The following is a 12974-nucleotide window of genomic DNA, read 5'->3' as shown; positions in this document are numbered from 1 at the left end:
TGCCTCCTTGGTGAATTCATTTATTTGTTCTAATAGTTTTGGGGTGGAGACTTTAGGATTCTCTATGTAGAGTATCATGTCATGTGCAAATAGTGACAGTTTTAAGTCTTCCCTTTCAACTTGGGTACATTTTGTTTCTTTTTCTTGTCTCATTGTTGTGGCTAGGACTTACAATACTATCTTTTTTTTTTTTTTTTTTTGAGTCTAGTTGCTTTACAATGCTTTGTTAATTTTTGCTGTACAATGAAATGAATCAGCTATATGTATACATATATCTCCTTCCTCTTGGATCTCCCCCTCCCCACCATCCCACTGACCTAGTCATCACATAGCACTGAGCTGAGCTCCCTGTGCTATACAGCAGGTTCCCATTAGTTATCTATTTTACACATGGTAGTGTATTTATGTCAAACCTAATCTCCCAATTCACCCCACCTTACCCTTCCACCCCCATGTTCACATGTCCATTCTCTACAACTGCTTTTCTATTCCTGCCCTGCAAATACGTTCAGCTCTACCGTTTTTCTAGATTCTACATATATGCATTAATATACGATATTTGTTTTTCTCTTTCTGACTTACTTCACTATGTATGACAGACTCTAGGTCCATCCACATCTCTACAAATGACCCATTTCATTTATTTTTATGGCTCCATAATATTCATATATATATATATATATATATATATATATATATATATATATATATATATATATCACATTTTCTTTATCCATTCATATGTCAATGGGCATTTAGGTTGTTTCCATGTCCTGGTTACTGTAAATTGTGCTGATATGAACATTAGGGTACATGTGTCTTTTTGAATTATGGTTTTCTCAGGGAGTGTGCACATTAGTGAGTTTGCTGGGTCATATGGTAGTTCTATTTTTAGTTTTTTAAGGAACCTCGATACTGTTCTCCACAGTGGCTGTATCAATTTACATTCCCATCAACAGTGCAAGAGGGTTGCCTATTCTCAGCACCCTCTCTAGCATTTATTGTCCGTAGATTTTTTGATGATGGCCATTCTGATGGGTGTGAGGTGATACCTCATTTTAATTTTGATTTGCATTTCTCTAATAATTAGTGATGTTGAGCATCTTTTCATGTTCCTCTTGGCCATCTGTATGTCTTCTTTGGTGAAATGTCTATTTAGGTCTTCCATGCATTTTTTGATTGGTTTATTTATTTTTTTTGATATTGAACTGTACAAGCTGTTTGTGTATGTTGGAGATTAATCCTTTGTCCATTGCTTTGTTTGCTAATATTTTCTCCTATTCTGTGGGCTGTCTTTTCATCTTGTTTATGGTTTCCTTTGCTCTGCAAAAGCTTTTAAGTTTAAGTCCAATTTGTTTATTTTTGTTTTTATTCTCATTGCTCTAGGAGGTGAGTCATAAAAGATCTTGCTGTGATTTATGTCAAAGTGTGTTTTTCCTATGTTTTCCTCTAAGAGTTTTATAGTGTCCAGTCTTACATTTAGGTCTTTAATCCATTTGGAGTTTATTTTTCTGTATGGTATTAGATAGTGTTCTAATTTCATTCTTTTACATGTAGTTGTACAGTTTTCCCAGCACCATTTATTTAAGAGTCTGTCTTTTCTCCATTGTATATTCTTGTCTCCTTTGTCATAGATTAGGTGACCATAGGTGCGTGGGTTTATCTCTGGGTTTTCTATCCTGTACCATTGATCTATATTTCTGTTTTTGTGCCAGCACCATACTGTCCTGATTCCTGTAACTTTGTACTGTAGTCTGAAGTTGGTGAGACTGATTCCTCCAGCTCCTTTTTTGTTCTCAGGATTGCTTTGGCTATTCAGGATCTTTTGTGTTTCCATACAAATTGTAAAATTTTTGTTCTAATTCGGTGAAAAATGACATTAATAAATTGAAAGGGCTTGCATTGAATCTGTAGGTTGCTTTGGGCAGTATAGTCATTTTCACAATATTGATTCTTCCAGTCCAATCCAGGAGCATGGTATATCTCTTCATCTGTTTGCATCACCTTTGATTTCTTTCATTAGTATCTTACTCTTTTCTGAGTACAGGTTTTGGCCTCCTTAGGTAGATTTATTCCTAGGTATTTTATTTTTTTGATACGATGGTAAATGGAACTGTTTCCTTAATTTCTCTTTCTGATATTTCATTGTTAGGGTATAGGAATGCAAGAGATTTCTGTGTATTAATTTTGTATCCTGCAACCTTACCAAATTCATTGATTAGTTCTAGTAGTTTTCTGGTGGCATCTTTAGGATTTTCTAAGTATAGTATCATGTCATCTGCAAAGACTGACAGTTTTACTTCTTTTCCAATTTGGCTTCCATTTATTTCTTTTTCATCTCTGAATGCCATAAGTAGGATTTCCAAAACTATGTTGAATAAGAATTGCAAGAGTGGACATCCTTGTCTTATTCCTGATCTTAGAAGAAATCTTCCAGCTTTTCACCATTGAGAATGATGTTTGCTGTGGGTTTGTAGTATATAGCCTTTATTATGTTGAGGTAGGAACATTCTATGCTCACTTTCTGGAGAGTTTTTATCATAAATGTTTTGTCAAAATCTTTTTCTGCATCTATTGAGATGATCATATGGTTTCTATTCGTTAATTTGTTAATATGGTGCATCACATTGATTGATTTGTGTATATTGAAGAATCCTTGCATCCTTGAGATAAATCCCTCTTGATCATGGTGTATGACCCTTTTAATATATTGTTGGATTCTGTTTGCTAGTATTTTGTTGAGGATATTTGTGTCTAGTTTCATCAGTGATATTGGCCTTTAATTTTCTTTGTTTTGTGATATCTTTGTCTGGTTTTGGTATCAGGGTGGCCTCATAGAACGAGTTTGGGAGTGCTCCTTCCTTTGTAATTTTTTGGAAGAGTTTGAGAAGGATAGGTGTTAGCTCTTCTCTAAATGTTTGATAGAATTCACCTGTGAAGCCATCAGATCCTGGACTTTTGTTTGTTGGAAGATTTTTAATTACAGTTTCAATTTCATTACTTGTCATTGGTCTGTTTATATTTTCTAATTCCTGGTTCAGTCTTGGAAAGTTGTACCTTTCTGAGAATTTTTCCATTTCTTCCAGGTTGCCCAATTATTGGCATATAGTTGCTCTTAGTAGTCTCTTATGATCTTTTGTATTTCTGCAGTGTCAGTTGTAATTTCTCCTTTTTCATTTCTAGTTTTATTGATTTGAGTCCTCTCCCTTTTTTTTCTCAATGAGTCTGGCTAATGGTTTATCAATTTTGTTTATTTTCTCAAATAACCAACTTTTAGTTTTATTGATCTTTGCTATTGTTTTCTTCATTTCTATTTCATTTATTTATGCTCTGATCTTTATGATTTTTTTCCTCTTACTAACTTGGGTTTTCTTTGTTCTTCTTTTTCTATTTGCTTTAGGTGTAAGTTTTGAATATTTATTTGAAATTTTTCTTGTTTCTTGAGGTGAGATTGAGTCGCTGTAAACTTCCCTCTTAGAACTGCTTTTGCTGCATCCCATAGACTTTAGATTATTGTGTTTTCATTGTCATTTGTCTGTAGGTATTTTTTGATTTCCTCTTTGATTTCTTTAGTGATCTCTTGGTTATTTAGTAACATATTGTTTACCCTCCATATGTTTGTGTTTTTTCCATTTTTTTTTCCTGTAATTGTTTTCTAATCTCATAGTGTTGTGGTTGGAAGAGATGCTTGATATGATTTCAATATTCTTAAATTTACTGAGGCTTGATTTGTGACCCAAGATGTGATCTATCCTGGAGAATGTTCTGTGTGCACTTGAGAAAAAATTGTATTGTGTTGTTTTTGGATGGAATGTCCTATAAATATCAATTAAGTCCATCTAGTTTTATATGTCATTTAAAGTTTATGTTTCCTTATTTATTTTCTTTTTGGATGATCAGTCCATTGGTGTAAGTGGGGTGTTATAGTCCCCACTATTTTTATGTTACTGTCGATTTCCCCTTTTATGGCTGCTAGTATTTGCCTTATATATTGAGGTGCTCCCATGTTGGGTGTTTAAATATTTGTAATTGTTATGTTTTCTTCTGGACTGATCTCTTGATCATTATGTAGTGTCCTCCCTTATCTCTCTTTTTAAAAAATTTCTTTCTTTCTCTCATTCTTTCTTTCTCCCTTTCTTTCTTTCTGGCCACGTTGGGTATTCTTTGCTGCACACGGGCTTTCTCCCTAGTTGTGGTGAGCAGGGGCTACTCTGTATTGCAGTGTGCATGCTTCTCGTTGTGGTGGTTTCTCTTGCTGTGAAGCACGGGTTCTAGGCACATGGGCTTCAGTAGTTGTGGCACATGGGCTCAGTAGTTGTGGCTTGCAGGCTCTAGAGCGCAGGCTCAGTGATTGTGGCGCATGGGCTTAGTTGTTCCGCGGCATGTGGAATCATCCCTGACCAGGGCTCAAAGCTTTGTTCCTGCATTGGGAGGTGGATTCTTAACCACTGTTCCACCAGGGAAGTCCTTTATCTCTTATAACAGCCTTTATTTTAAAATCTATTTTATCTGATATGAGTATTGTTATTCCAGCTTTCTTATGATTTCCATTTGCATGTAATATCTTTTTCCATCCCCTCACTTTCCGTCTGTATGTGTCCCTACATCTGAAGTGGGTCTCTTGTAGACAGCATATGTATGGGTCTTGTTCTTGTATCCATTCAGCCACTCTGTGTCTTTTGGCTGGAGAATTTAATCCATTTACATTCAAGGTGAATATCAATATGTATGTTCCTATTACCATTTTCTTAATTGATTTGGGTTTGTTTTTGTAGGTCATTTTCCTTCTCTGTGTTTCCCATCTAGAAAAGTTCCTTTAGAATTTGTTGTAAAGCTGGTTTGGTGGTGCTGAATTCTCTTAGCTTTTGCTTGTCTGTAAAGTTTTGTTTTCTCCATCAAATCTGAATGAGGTCCTTGCTGGGTAGAGTAATCTTGGTTGTAGGTTTTTTCCTTTTATCACTTTAAATATATCTTGCCACTCCCTTCTGCCCTGCAGAGTCTTTGCTGAAAGATCAGCTGATAACCTTAGGGGGATTTCCTTGTATGTTATTTGTTACATTTCCCTTCCTGCTTTTAATATTTTTTCTTTGTATTTAATTTTTGTTAGTTTGATTAATGTGTCTTGGATACCTTGTTTCTTCTAGGCTTTATCCTGTATGGAAGTCTCTGCACTTCCTGCACTTGAGTGGCTATTTCCTTTCCCATGATAGTGAAGTTTTTGACAATAATCTCTTCAAATATTTTCTCAGATCCTTTCTCTTTCTCTTCTTCTTCTGGGACCCCAATATTTCAAATGTTGGTGTGTTTAATGTTGTCCCAGTGGGCTCTGAGACCATCCTCATTCCTTTTCATTCTCTTTTCTTTATTTTGCTCCTGAGCAGTTATTTCCACCATTCTATCTTCCAGCTTACCTATTTGCTCTTCTGCCTCAGTTATCCTACTATTGATTTCTTTTAGTGTATTTTTAATTTCAGTTATTGTGTTGTTCATCGCTCTTTATTTGTTCTTTAGTTCTTCTAGGTCCTTGTTAAACATTCCTTGTTTTTTCTTGATCCACACCTCCATTCTATTTCTGAGATTTTGGATCATCCTTACTATCATTACTCTGAATTCTTTTTCAGGTACATTGCCTATTTCCTCTTTATCTATTTGGTCTTGTAGGTTTTTACCTTGTTCCTTCATCTGTAACATATTTTTTTCTTCTCATTTTTTTTTTTTGATGGGTGGGGTTGTCTTACTGGTATTTCTGTCTTACTGGTATTTCTGTCTTACTGGTTGTTTGGACTGAGGTGTCCAGCACTGGAGTTTATGTGAAGTTGTGTAGGCCAGGTCTTGGTGTTGAGATGAGGACCTCCAGGAGACCTCACTCTGATTAATATTCCCTGGAATCTGAGGTTCTCTGCTAGTCCAGCAGTTTGGACTTGGTGCTCCCACAAGTGGAGCTCAGGCCTGACCTCTGGCCTGGGAACCAAGGTCCTGAAAGCCATGTGATGAAGCAAAAGAAAAGAAAAGAAGAGAAAAGAAAAGGAGCAGTACAATAACAAAAAATAAAAATAAATAAATTAGAAAAATAAAACATATCTTTGGAAAAATAAAAATATAAGTGCAACAAGTACAACAAAGTAAAACAGAATCACAACAGAAAAATAAAAAGTGGGGGAGGAGAACAAGCCAAAAGGAGCAGAACAATAACAAAGTGTAAAGAAAAAAATAATATTAGAAAAATCTAAAGTTTATTAGAGAAAATGAAAATATAAATGAATCAACAACAACAAGGTAAAACAGAACCACAATGTTAAAAAAAAAAAAAAAAAGGCTGGAAAAGTCCTTGGCTGTGGGGGGTGGAGCTTAGGTGGGGCCTTGGCTCAGGACCCACATTGCCGGGAAAGGCAGCACAGCTGGAGTGGAGCCTTGGATTGTGGCATGTAGAAGTAAGGCCCAGGGTGGGGGTGTGGTGGCAGGGCTTAGTCTCAGTAAGGTCAGAGGGAGCCTTGGTGGGCAGAGGATTAAGCCCGGGATCTCAGCAGACTCCCTGGAGCCCAAGTGGGTAGGGGAAATGCTGGCTGTATTCCCTTCCAATCCTATGCTCTCTCAAGGGTCTCCTCCTTCCCTGTTGATCCCCTAAGCATGGGTAGGCCTCTCTGGATGTGGGAACACCTCCCCTCCCCCAACCACCTCTCAGGGGTGCTGGTCCAGTCCTGCATCCACTTCTCCTCCCCCTCCCTCCCCCCACATCCTACCCAGTCACTCAGGATTTCCTCCCATCCCCTTAGGTGTCTGTGGTCCCCCACCAGTGCCTGGTAGGTTCCCTAGTTGTGCAGAGATGTAAACGCCACATCCTCCTAGTCAGCTATCTTGACTCTACCCCCCTCCAATATTATCTTAAATAAAAGCAGTGAAAGTGGGCATTCTTGTCTTATTCCTGAATTTATTTAGAGACTTTCAACTTTTCACCATTGAGTTTTATGTTGAATGTGGGTTTGTCATAAATGACCTTTATTTTGTTGAGATATTTTCCCCCTGTACCCACTTTGATGAGAGTTTGTAACATGAATGGATGTTGAATTTTGTCAAATGCATCTTTTTTGCTTCTATTAAGATGATCATGTGGTTTTGTCTTTTCTTTTGTTGATGTGCTGTATCACATTGATAGATTTGCATATGTTGAAGCATCCTTGTGTCCCTAGAATAAATCCAACTCGATCATGGTATATGATCTTTTCTATGCATTACTGGATTCAGTTTGCTAGCATATTGTTCAGGAGTTTTGCATCTATGTTCATCAAAGATATTGACTTGTAATTTTCTCTTTTTTTTTGTAGTGTCTTTGTCTGGTTTTGTAATCAGGGGAATGCAGGCATCATAGAAGGAAATTGGAAGTGTTCCCTCCTCTTCAATTTTTTGGGATTGTTTGGGGACTGTAGGTATAAATTCTTCTTTGTATGTTTGGCAGAATTCCACAGTGAAGTGATTCAATCTTGGACCATTATTTGCAGGGAGTTTTTTTATTTTATTTATTTTATTTTTTAAAATTGCAGATTCTATTTTACTTCTAGTGATTGGTGTGTTCAAATTGTCTGTTTCTTCTTGACTCAGTCTTGTCAGGCTGTATGTTTCTAGAAATTTGTCCAATTCAACTAGGTTGTCCAATTTATTGGCATATAACTGTTCATAGTATTCTCTTATGATTTTTTTGTATTTCTTTGGTATTGGTTGTTATTTTTCCTCTTTCATTTTTTATAATGTTTATTTCGGTCCTTTTTTCTTCCTTGTGAGTTGGCTAAAGGTTTATGAATTTTTTTATCTTTTCAAAAAACCAGCTCGGTTTTATTGATCTTTTCTGTTTTTGTTTTTGTTTATTTTTTAATCTCTATTTTATTTATTTCCTCTCTGATTTTTATTATTTCTTTCTCTGGCTGACTTTGGGCTTTGTTTATTCTTCCTTATATAATTCTTTTAAGTGGTACGTTAGGTTATTTTTCTTGTTTCTTGAGGTAGTTCTGTATCAGTATAAACTTCTTTTTTAGAATTGCATTGCTGCATCCCATAGATTTTGTAAAGTTGTGTTTCTATATACATTTGTCTCAAGGTTTTTCTTTTTAATATCCTCTTTGATTTCTTTATTGACCCATTAGATTTTTAGTAGCATGTTGTTTAGTCTCTATGTGTTTGGGATTTTTGCAGTTTTCTTTTTGTAATTGATTCTAGTTTCATACAGTTGTGCTCAGAAAAATGCTTGATATGATTTCAATCTTCTTAAATTTATTGAGACTTTTTTTCTTACCTATATTATGATCTACAGTGGAGAAAACTTCATGTTCAATTGAACAAAAATTGTGTCTTCTACTGCTTTTTGATAGAAAGTTCCTTTAGATATCTATTAAGTCTATCTGGTCTATTGTGTCATTTAAGGCCAATGTATCCTTATTGATTTTCTGTGGATGATCTATCCATTGATGTAAGTGGGACATTAAAGTTTCCTACTATTATTGTATTACTCTCAATCTCTCCCCTTTTGCTTGTTAATATTTTCTTGATATATTTAGTTCCTATGTTAGGTGCATATATATTTACAAATGTTATATTCTCTCTTGGATCAACCTCTTTACCATTAGGTAATACCCTTCTTTGTCTTTTATTATACTCTTTGTTTTAAAACCTATTTTGTCTGTTGTGAGTATTGCTTTTCTTGTGGTTTCTTTGCCAGTTTTTGCTTTCTTTGTGTGTATGTCTCTATTGTAGATTTTAGTCTGTGGTTACTCTGAAGGTCATATATATCAAAGTGTGTGTGTATTTTTTAAGCTGGTAGTCATTTAAATTTGAACACCTTCTAAAAGCTCTACAGTTTTTATTCCCTTGCCATGTTTTATGTTTTTGATGTCACATTTTACATCTTTTTCTTTATTCCTTTACTGCTTATTATAGTTATAGTTGATTTTATGATCTTTGTCTTTTAACCTTCATACTAGCTTTTTAAGTGGTTGATTCACTGTCTTTACTATGTATTTACCTTTACCAGTGAGTTTTTAAATTTTTTTTTCATATATTTTCTTATTCTTGTTATGGCTTTTTCTTTTTCACTTAAATATTGCACTATAACTTTTCTTGCAAAGCTAGTTTATTGCTAATAAACTCTTTTATTTTTTGCTTATCTGGGAAAATTTTCATCTCTCCTTTTTCTGAATAATAACCTTGCTGTCTAAAGTATCCTTGACTTTAGGGTTTTTTTCCTCTCAACACTTTAACTATACCATTCCACTCCATTCTGGCATGCAAAGTTTCTGCTAAAAAATCAGGTGCTAGCTTTACGGGAGTTCCCTTGTATGTGACTCTTTGCTTTTATCTTGCTTCCTTTAACATTCTCTCTTTATTTTTAACTTTTGTCTATTTCATTATGATATGTCTTGATGTGGCTCACTTTGGGTTCATCTTATTTGGGGCTCCCCTTGCTTCCTGGATTTGGATATCTATTTCCTTCCCCAGGTTGGGGAAGTTTTCAGTCATTATTTCATCAAATACATTTTCTGCTCTTTTATCTTCTCTTTCTGGGACCCCTATAATGCTAATATTATTACACTTGATGTTGTTTCAGGTGTCCCTTAAAGTATCTTTGTTTTTTAAAATTCTTCTTTCTTTTTACTATCTTGTTTGAGTTATTTCCACTATTCTGCTTTTCAGGTCACTTATGCATTCTTCTTTATCACCCAATCTGCTTTTGATTCCTTGTAGTGTATTTTCATTTTAGTTATTGTATTCATCAGCTCTAGGTTGTTCTTTTTTATATTTTCTAATTCTTTACTGAAGTTCTCACTGTTTTCCTCGATTCTTTTCCTGAGTTTGGTGAGCATTATTATGACCATTGCCTTGCGCTCTTTATCTGGTAAATTACTTATCTTAATTTAATTGGGACTTTTTTTCTGGGATTTTATCTTGCTTTTTCATTTGGAACATATTCCTCTGCTTTCTCATTTTGTTTGATTTTCTGTGTTGGTCTCTATGAATTAGTAAAATGGTTACCTGTCCTTGTCTTGAAAGCATGTTTTTGTGTTGGAGCATCCCTATGCAGACTGTGTGTGCCAGGTGGATTTGGTGGGAAGCCAAAATGGCTCCACTTCAGAGCCAAAGTGGTCACGAGCAAAGGCTTTCCCTGAGGCATGCCGGGGGCTGCCACTTTAGTGCAGGTGTGTGAACCCAGGGCCAGGTGCAAGCCAGGGCTTCTCCTGGGGCATGATGAAGGCTGCCTCATTAGTGTGACAGGGGCAGACACTGGACCCAGAGCTTGACATGGGCATGGGTGTGTGCTAGAGTGGTATTGGCAGGATGACTAAAGCACCAGTCCCTTTTCAATCTGCTGCCTCTGTGCTGAGACTTGGAGCAAGTAAGTTTGTGAGCCCTTTATGAGTGGAGCCTTGGTTTCCTACAGCCCTTTGGCACTCCTGGTTGTAAGCCCCATTAAGGGGGTTTGTTTTCCCATTCCTGGTCACCACGGCTGGGGTGTCCAATGTGGGGCTCAAATGCCTCATTTCTTATGGAAGACCTTTGAGTGTATGATATCCCCTTCCCTTTTTGTCATTCATCAGGGCTGTGGGTCCTGACTAGATTGCATTTCTGCTCCTCCTACCCATCTTGATGTGTTTTTTCCTTTATATCCTTAATGTAGAAGAGCTACTCTGCTAACCTTTAGGTTGTTCTCAGAGAGTTATTCTTTATGTTGTTGTAGTTTTGGTGTGTCCATGTGAAGAGGTGAGCTCATGGTTTTCCTATTTTGCCATCTTAATCCCCTCCTCTATTTGAATGGTTATATAGCTTTATTTCTTCTTCATCTCCATGAGAAAAATAAAAGAAAAAAAAACCCAAATTAATACAGGGGTCCTCAATGGGAGGAGCTATTTTTAGCCCAAATGACGTTTGTCAGTCTCTGGAGAATTCTTAGTTGTCAAAATTGCTGAGGTGTGTGGGGAGATTGCCATTGTTATGTAGTGGGTAGAGGCCAAGGATGTTGTTAAATATCGTACAATGCACAGGGTAGCCCTATACAACAAAGAATATTCTGGCCCAAAATGTCAACATTACTGCTGTTGAGAAACCCTAAACTATAATCCAAGGGAGATTTGAATATCAATTTCAGCTTTAGACTACTTAAATAGTTCTCCTTGTTTATTGAGTAAACACAAAAGCTGAGAGAATAAGTGATTTCAGGAGCTAAAATTTAAAAATTAGACTGAGCAGGACACTTTCAGCATCTTGATAAAGACCAGAGGCACTTGGAATTTTTAGAAGTCATTTTTCCCCTAATGCTTGCCTGACTTTTTTTCCAGGCTAGTTTACCAGGACTTCATTCATTTACTCAATATGAAAGCCAACAGTTTATGTTAGATGATTATTTTTCCTAAGTCAGTGCTTTAGAGGAAGGGGATCCATTCATATCACTTGTCAGAAAGCTGGAGCTATGTCTAACTTTTCAGCCATGATTGCCCATCATCCTTTGAGTGATACTTAAATATCAAGCATGTTCTAATGAGGTTGTATACCACTTTTTTTTGTATCTTCCAAATGATTTCAGGGGTAAGGTATTAGAACAATGGTCACTTTAGGAGACGATGATATTTCTGGTGGTGTTTCTCCGGGCACATATTAGAGGAGGGTATGTTGTGGGGATGCTGCCACATTTCCCATCCACACTCCATTTCACCAGCCTCTCCATCATCATACACATATCCACTCTGAGAGTACTGCTTACATTGTGAATGTCTAGTTTATGAACAAAAGTGCAAAGTAAGAACATTATTTTGTATAGGAAAATTTATCCTTTATAGAATAATAAGATTTTTTAAAAACCTGTATATTTTGGGAATGCAAATCAGCTACGCTTTCCTTTTAATACAAGGAACTAACTCATTTAGAAAAGCTGGCCAATTTACTTTGTATGGCACAGGCAGAGTTTCTTCTTGTCAACTGGAAAGCTCTAATGACCTAATTTGATAAATTGGAGAGATAGCAAGGTTATCATCTAAGTATGTTATTTATGCTAATAAAGGATTTCTATTTTACATTTCATCTAAATTTAAAGGTTTTTTTAAATTGTATTTTTATAGAACAGTGTCATTTATTCCAGACTTCTTACTTATGAAAATGACTATATTGTAGATTTCTATTCTTGGAATTGGAAATACAGATAGGTAAGTCATAAAAATAGCAAAGCATTTATTTCAGAAAATATGGTGGATACAGTAATTGGCCACTAAAAAGATAAAGTTATAATTAGGGCTTTTCCAAGAAATGAGAACCTGAGGATTTTATAATGAGATCATTCCTTCTAATATCTGGCAGGCTTCATTTTCACAAATTCTATTTTAATATACATATGGGTTATCTCATTCTAGGTTATTTTATTTCTCCTACCTAGGGGACTATAGTCATTCTTTCATCTATGAAAGTGACTGTATAATATCCTGATAAATTTAATATACTCTTTATATTATGGTGTTAGCCATGCAGAAAAGGACATAAATAATTGAAATATCTTCTCTCTAAAAGGACACATTGTATTATAATTAGATCATTAACTGTAGTGAATTGCTCATATTTACAGGAGACAAAAAGTCTGTTTTTTTTCTGGCCATGAACCTTTGGTTTATATCTAGACAAAAGAAATTGGACTTCATAACATTTTTCTGACCAAATTGGTGAGAAATTTGGTTCTACTCTGTTTTCTTGTACTCCTGTTTTATTCCAATGAATAAATATTAAATAGTTGTCCTTAGGTCACTGTTATGGGAGGGCATGTACTTTAAGATGCATTTTCCCTGATAAATTATTTCACATTTAGGAGCAGAGTCGATGTAGAAGGTATTCATGTAACTATTTTTCCCTTAATATTTTTTTCTTTTTCTATAAGAGTAGTATTTTAAAATGACAAGATCCAATTGGTAAAAGCAATTTGAAGAAAAAAAAATCATACCCTGGATACTTAA

Source organism: Balaenoptera physalus, assembly GCF_965194825.1.
Source record: "Balaenoptera physalus genome assembly, chromosome: 17".
Taxonomy (NCBI): domain Eukaryota; kingdom Metazoa; phylum Chordata; class Mammalia; order Artiodactyla; family Balaenopteridae; genus Balaenoptera; species Balaenoptera physalus.
This window is presented reverse-complemented; position numbering follows the sequence as displayed.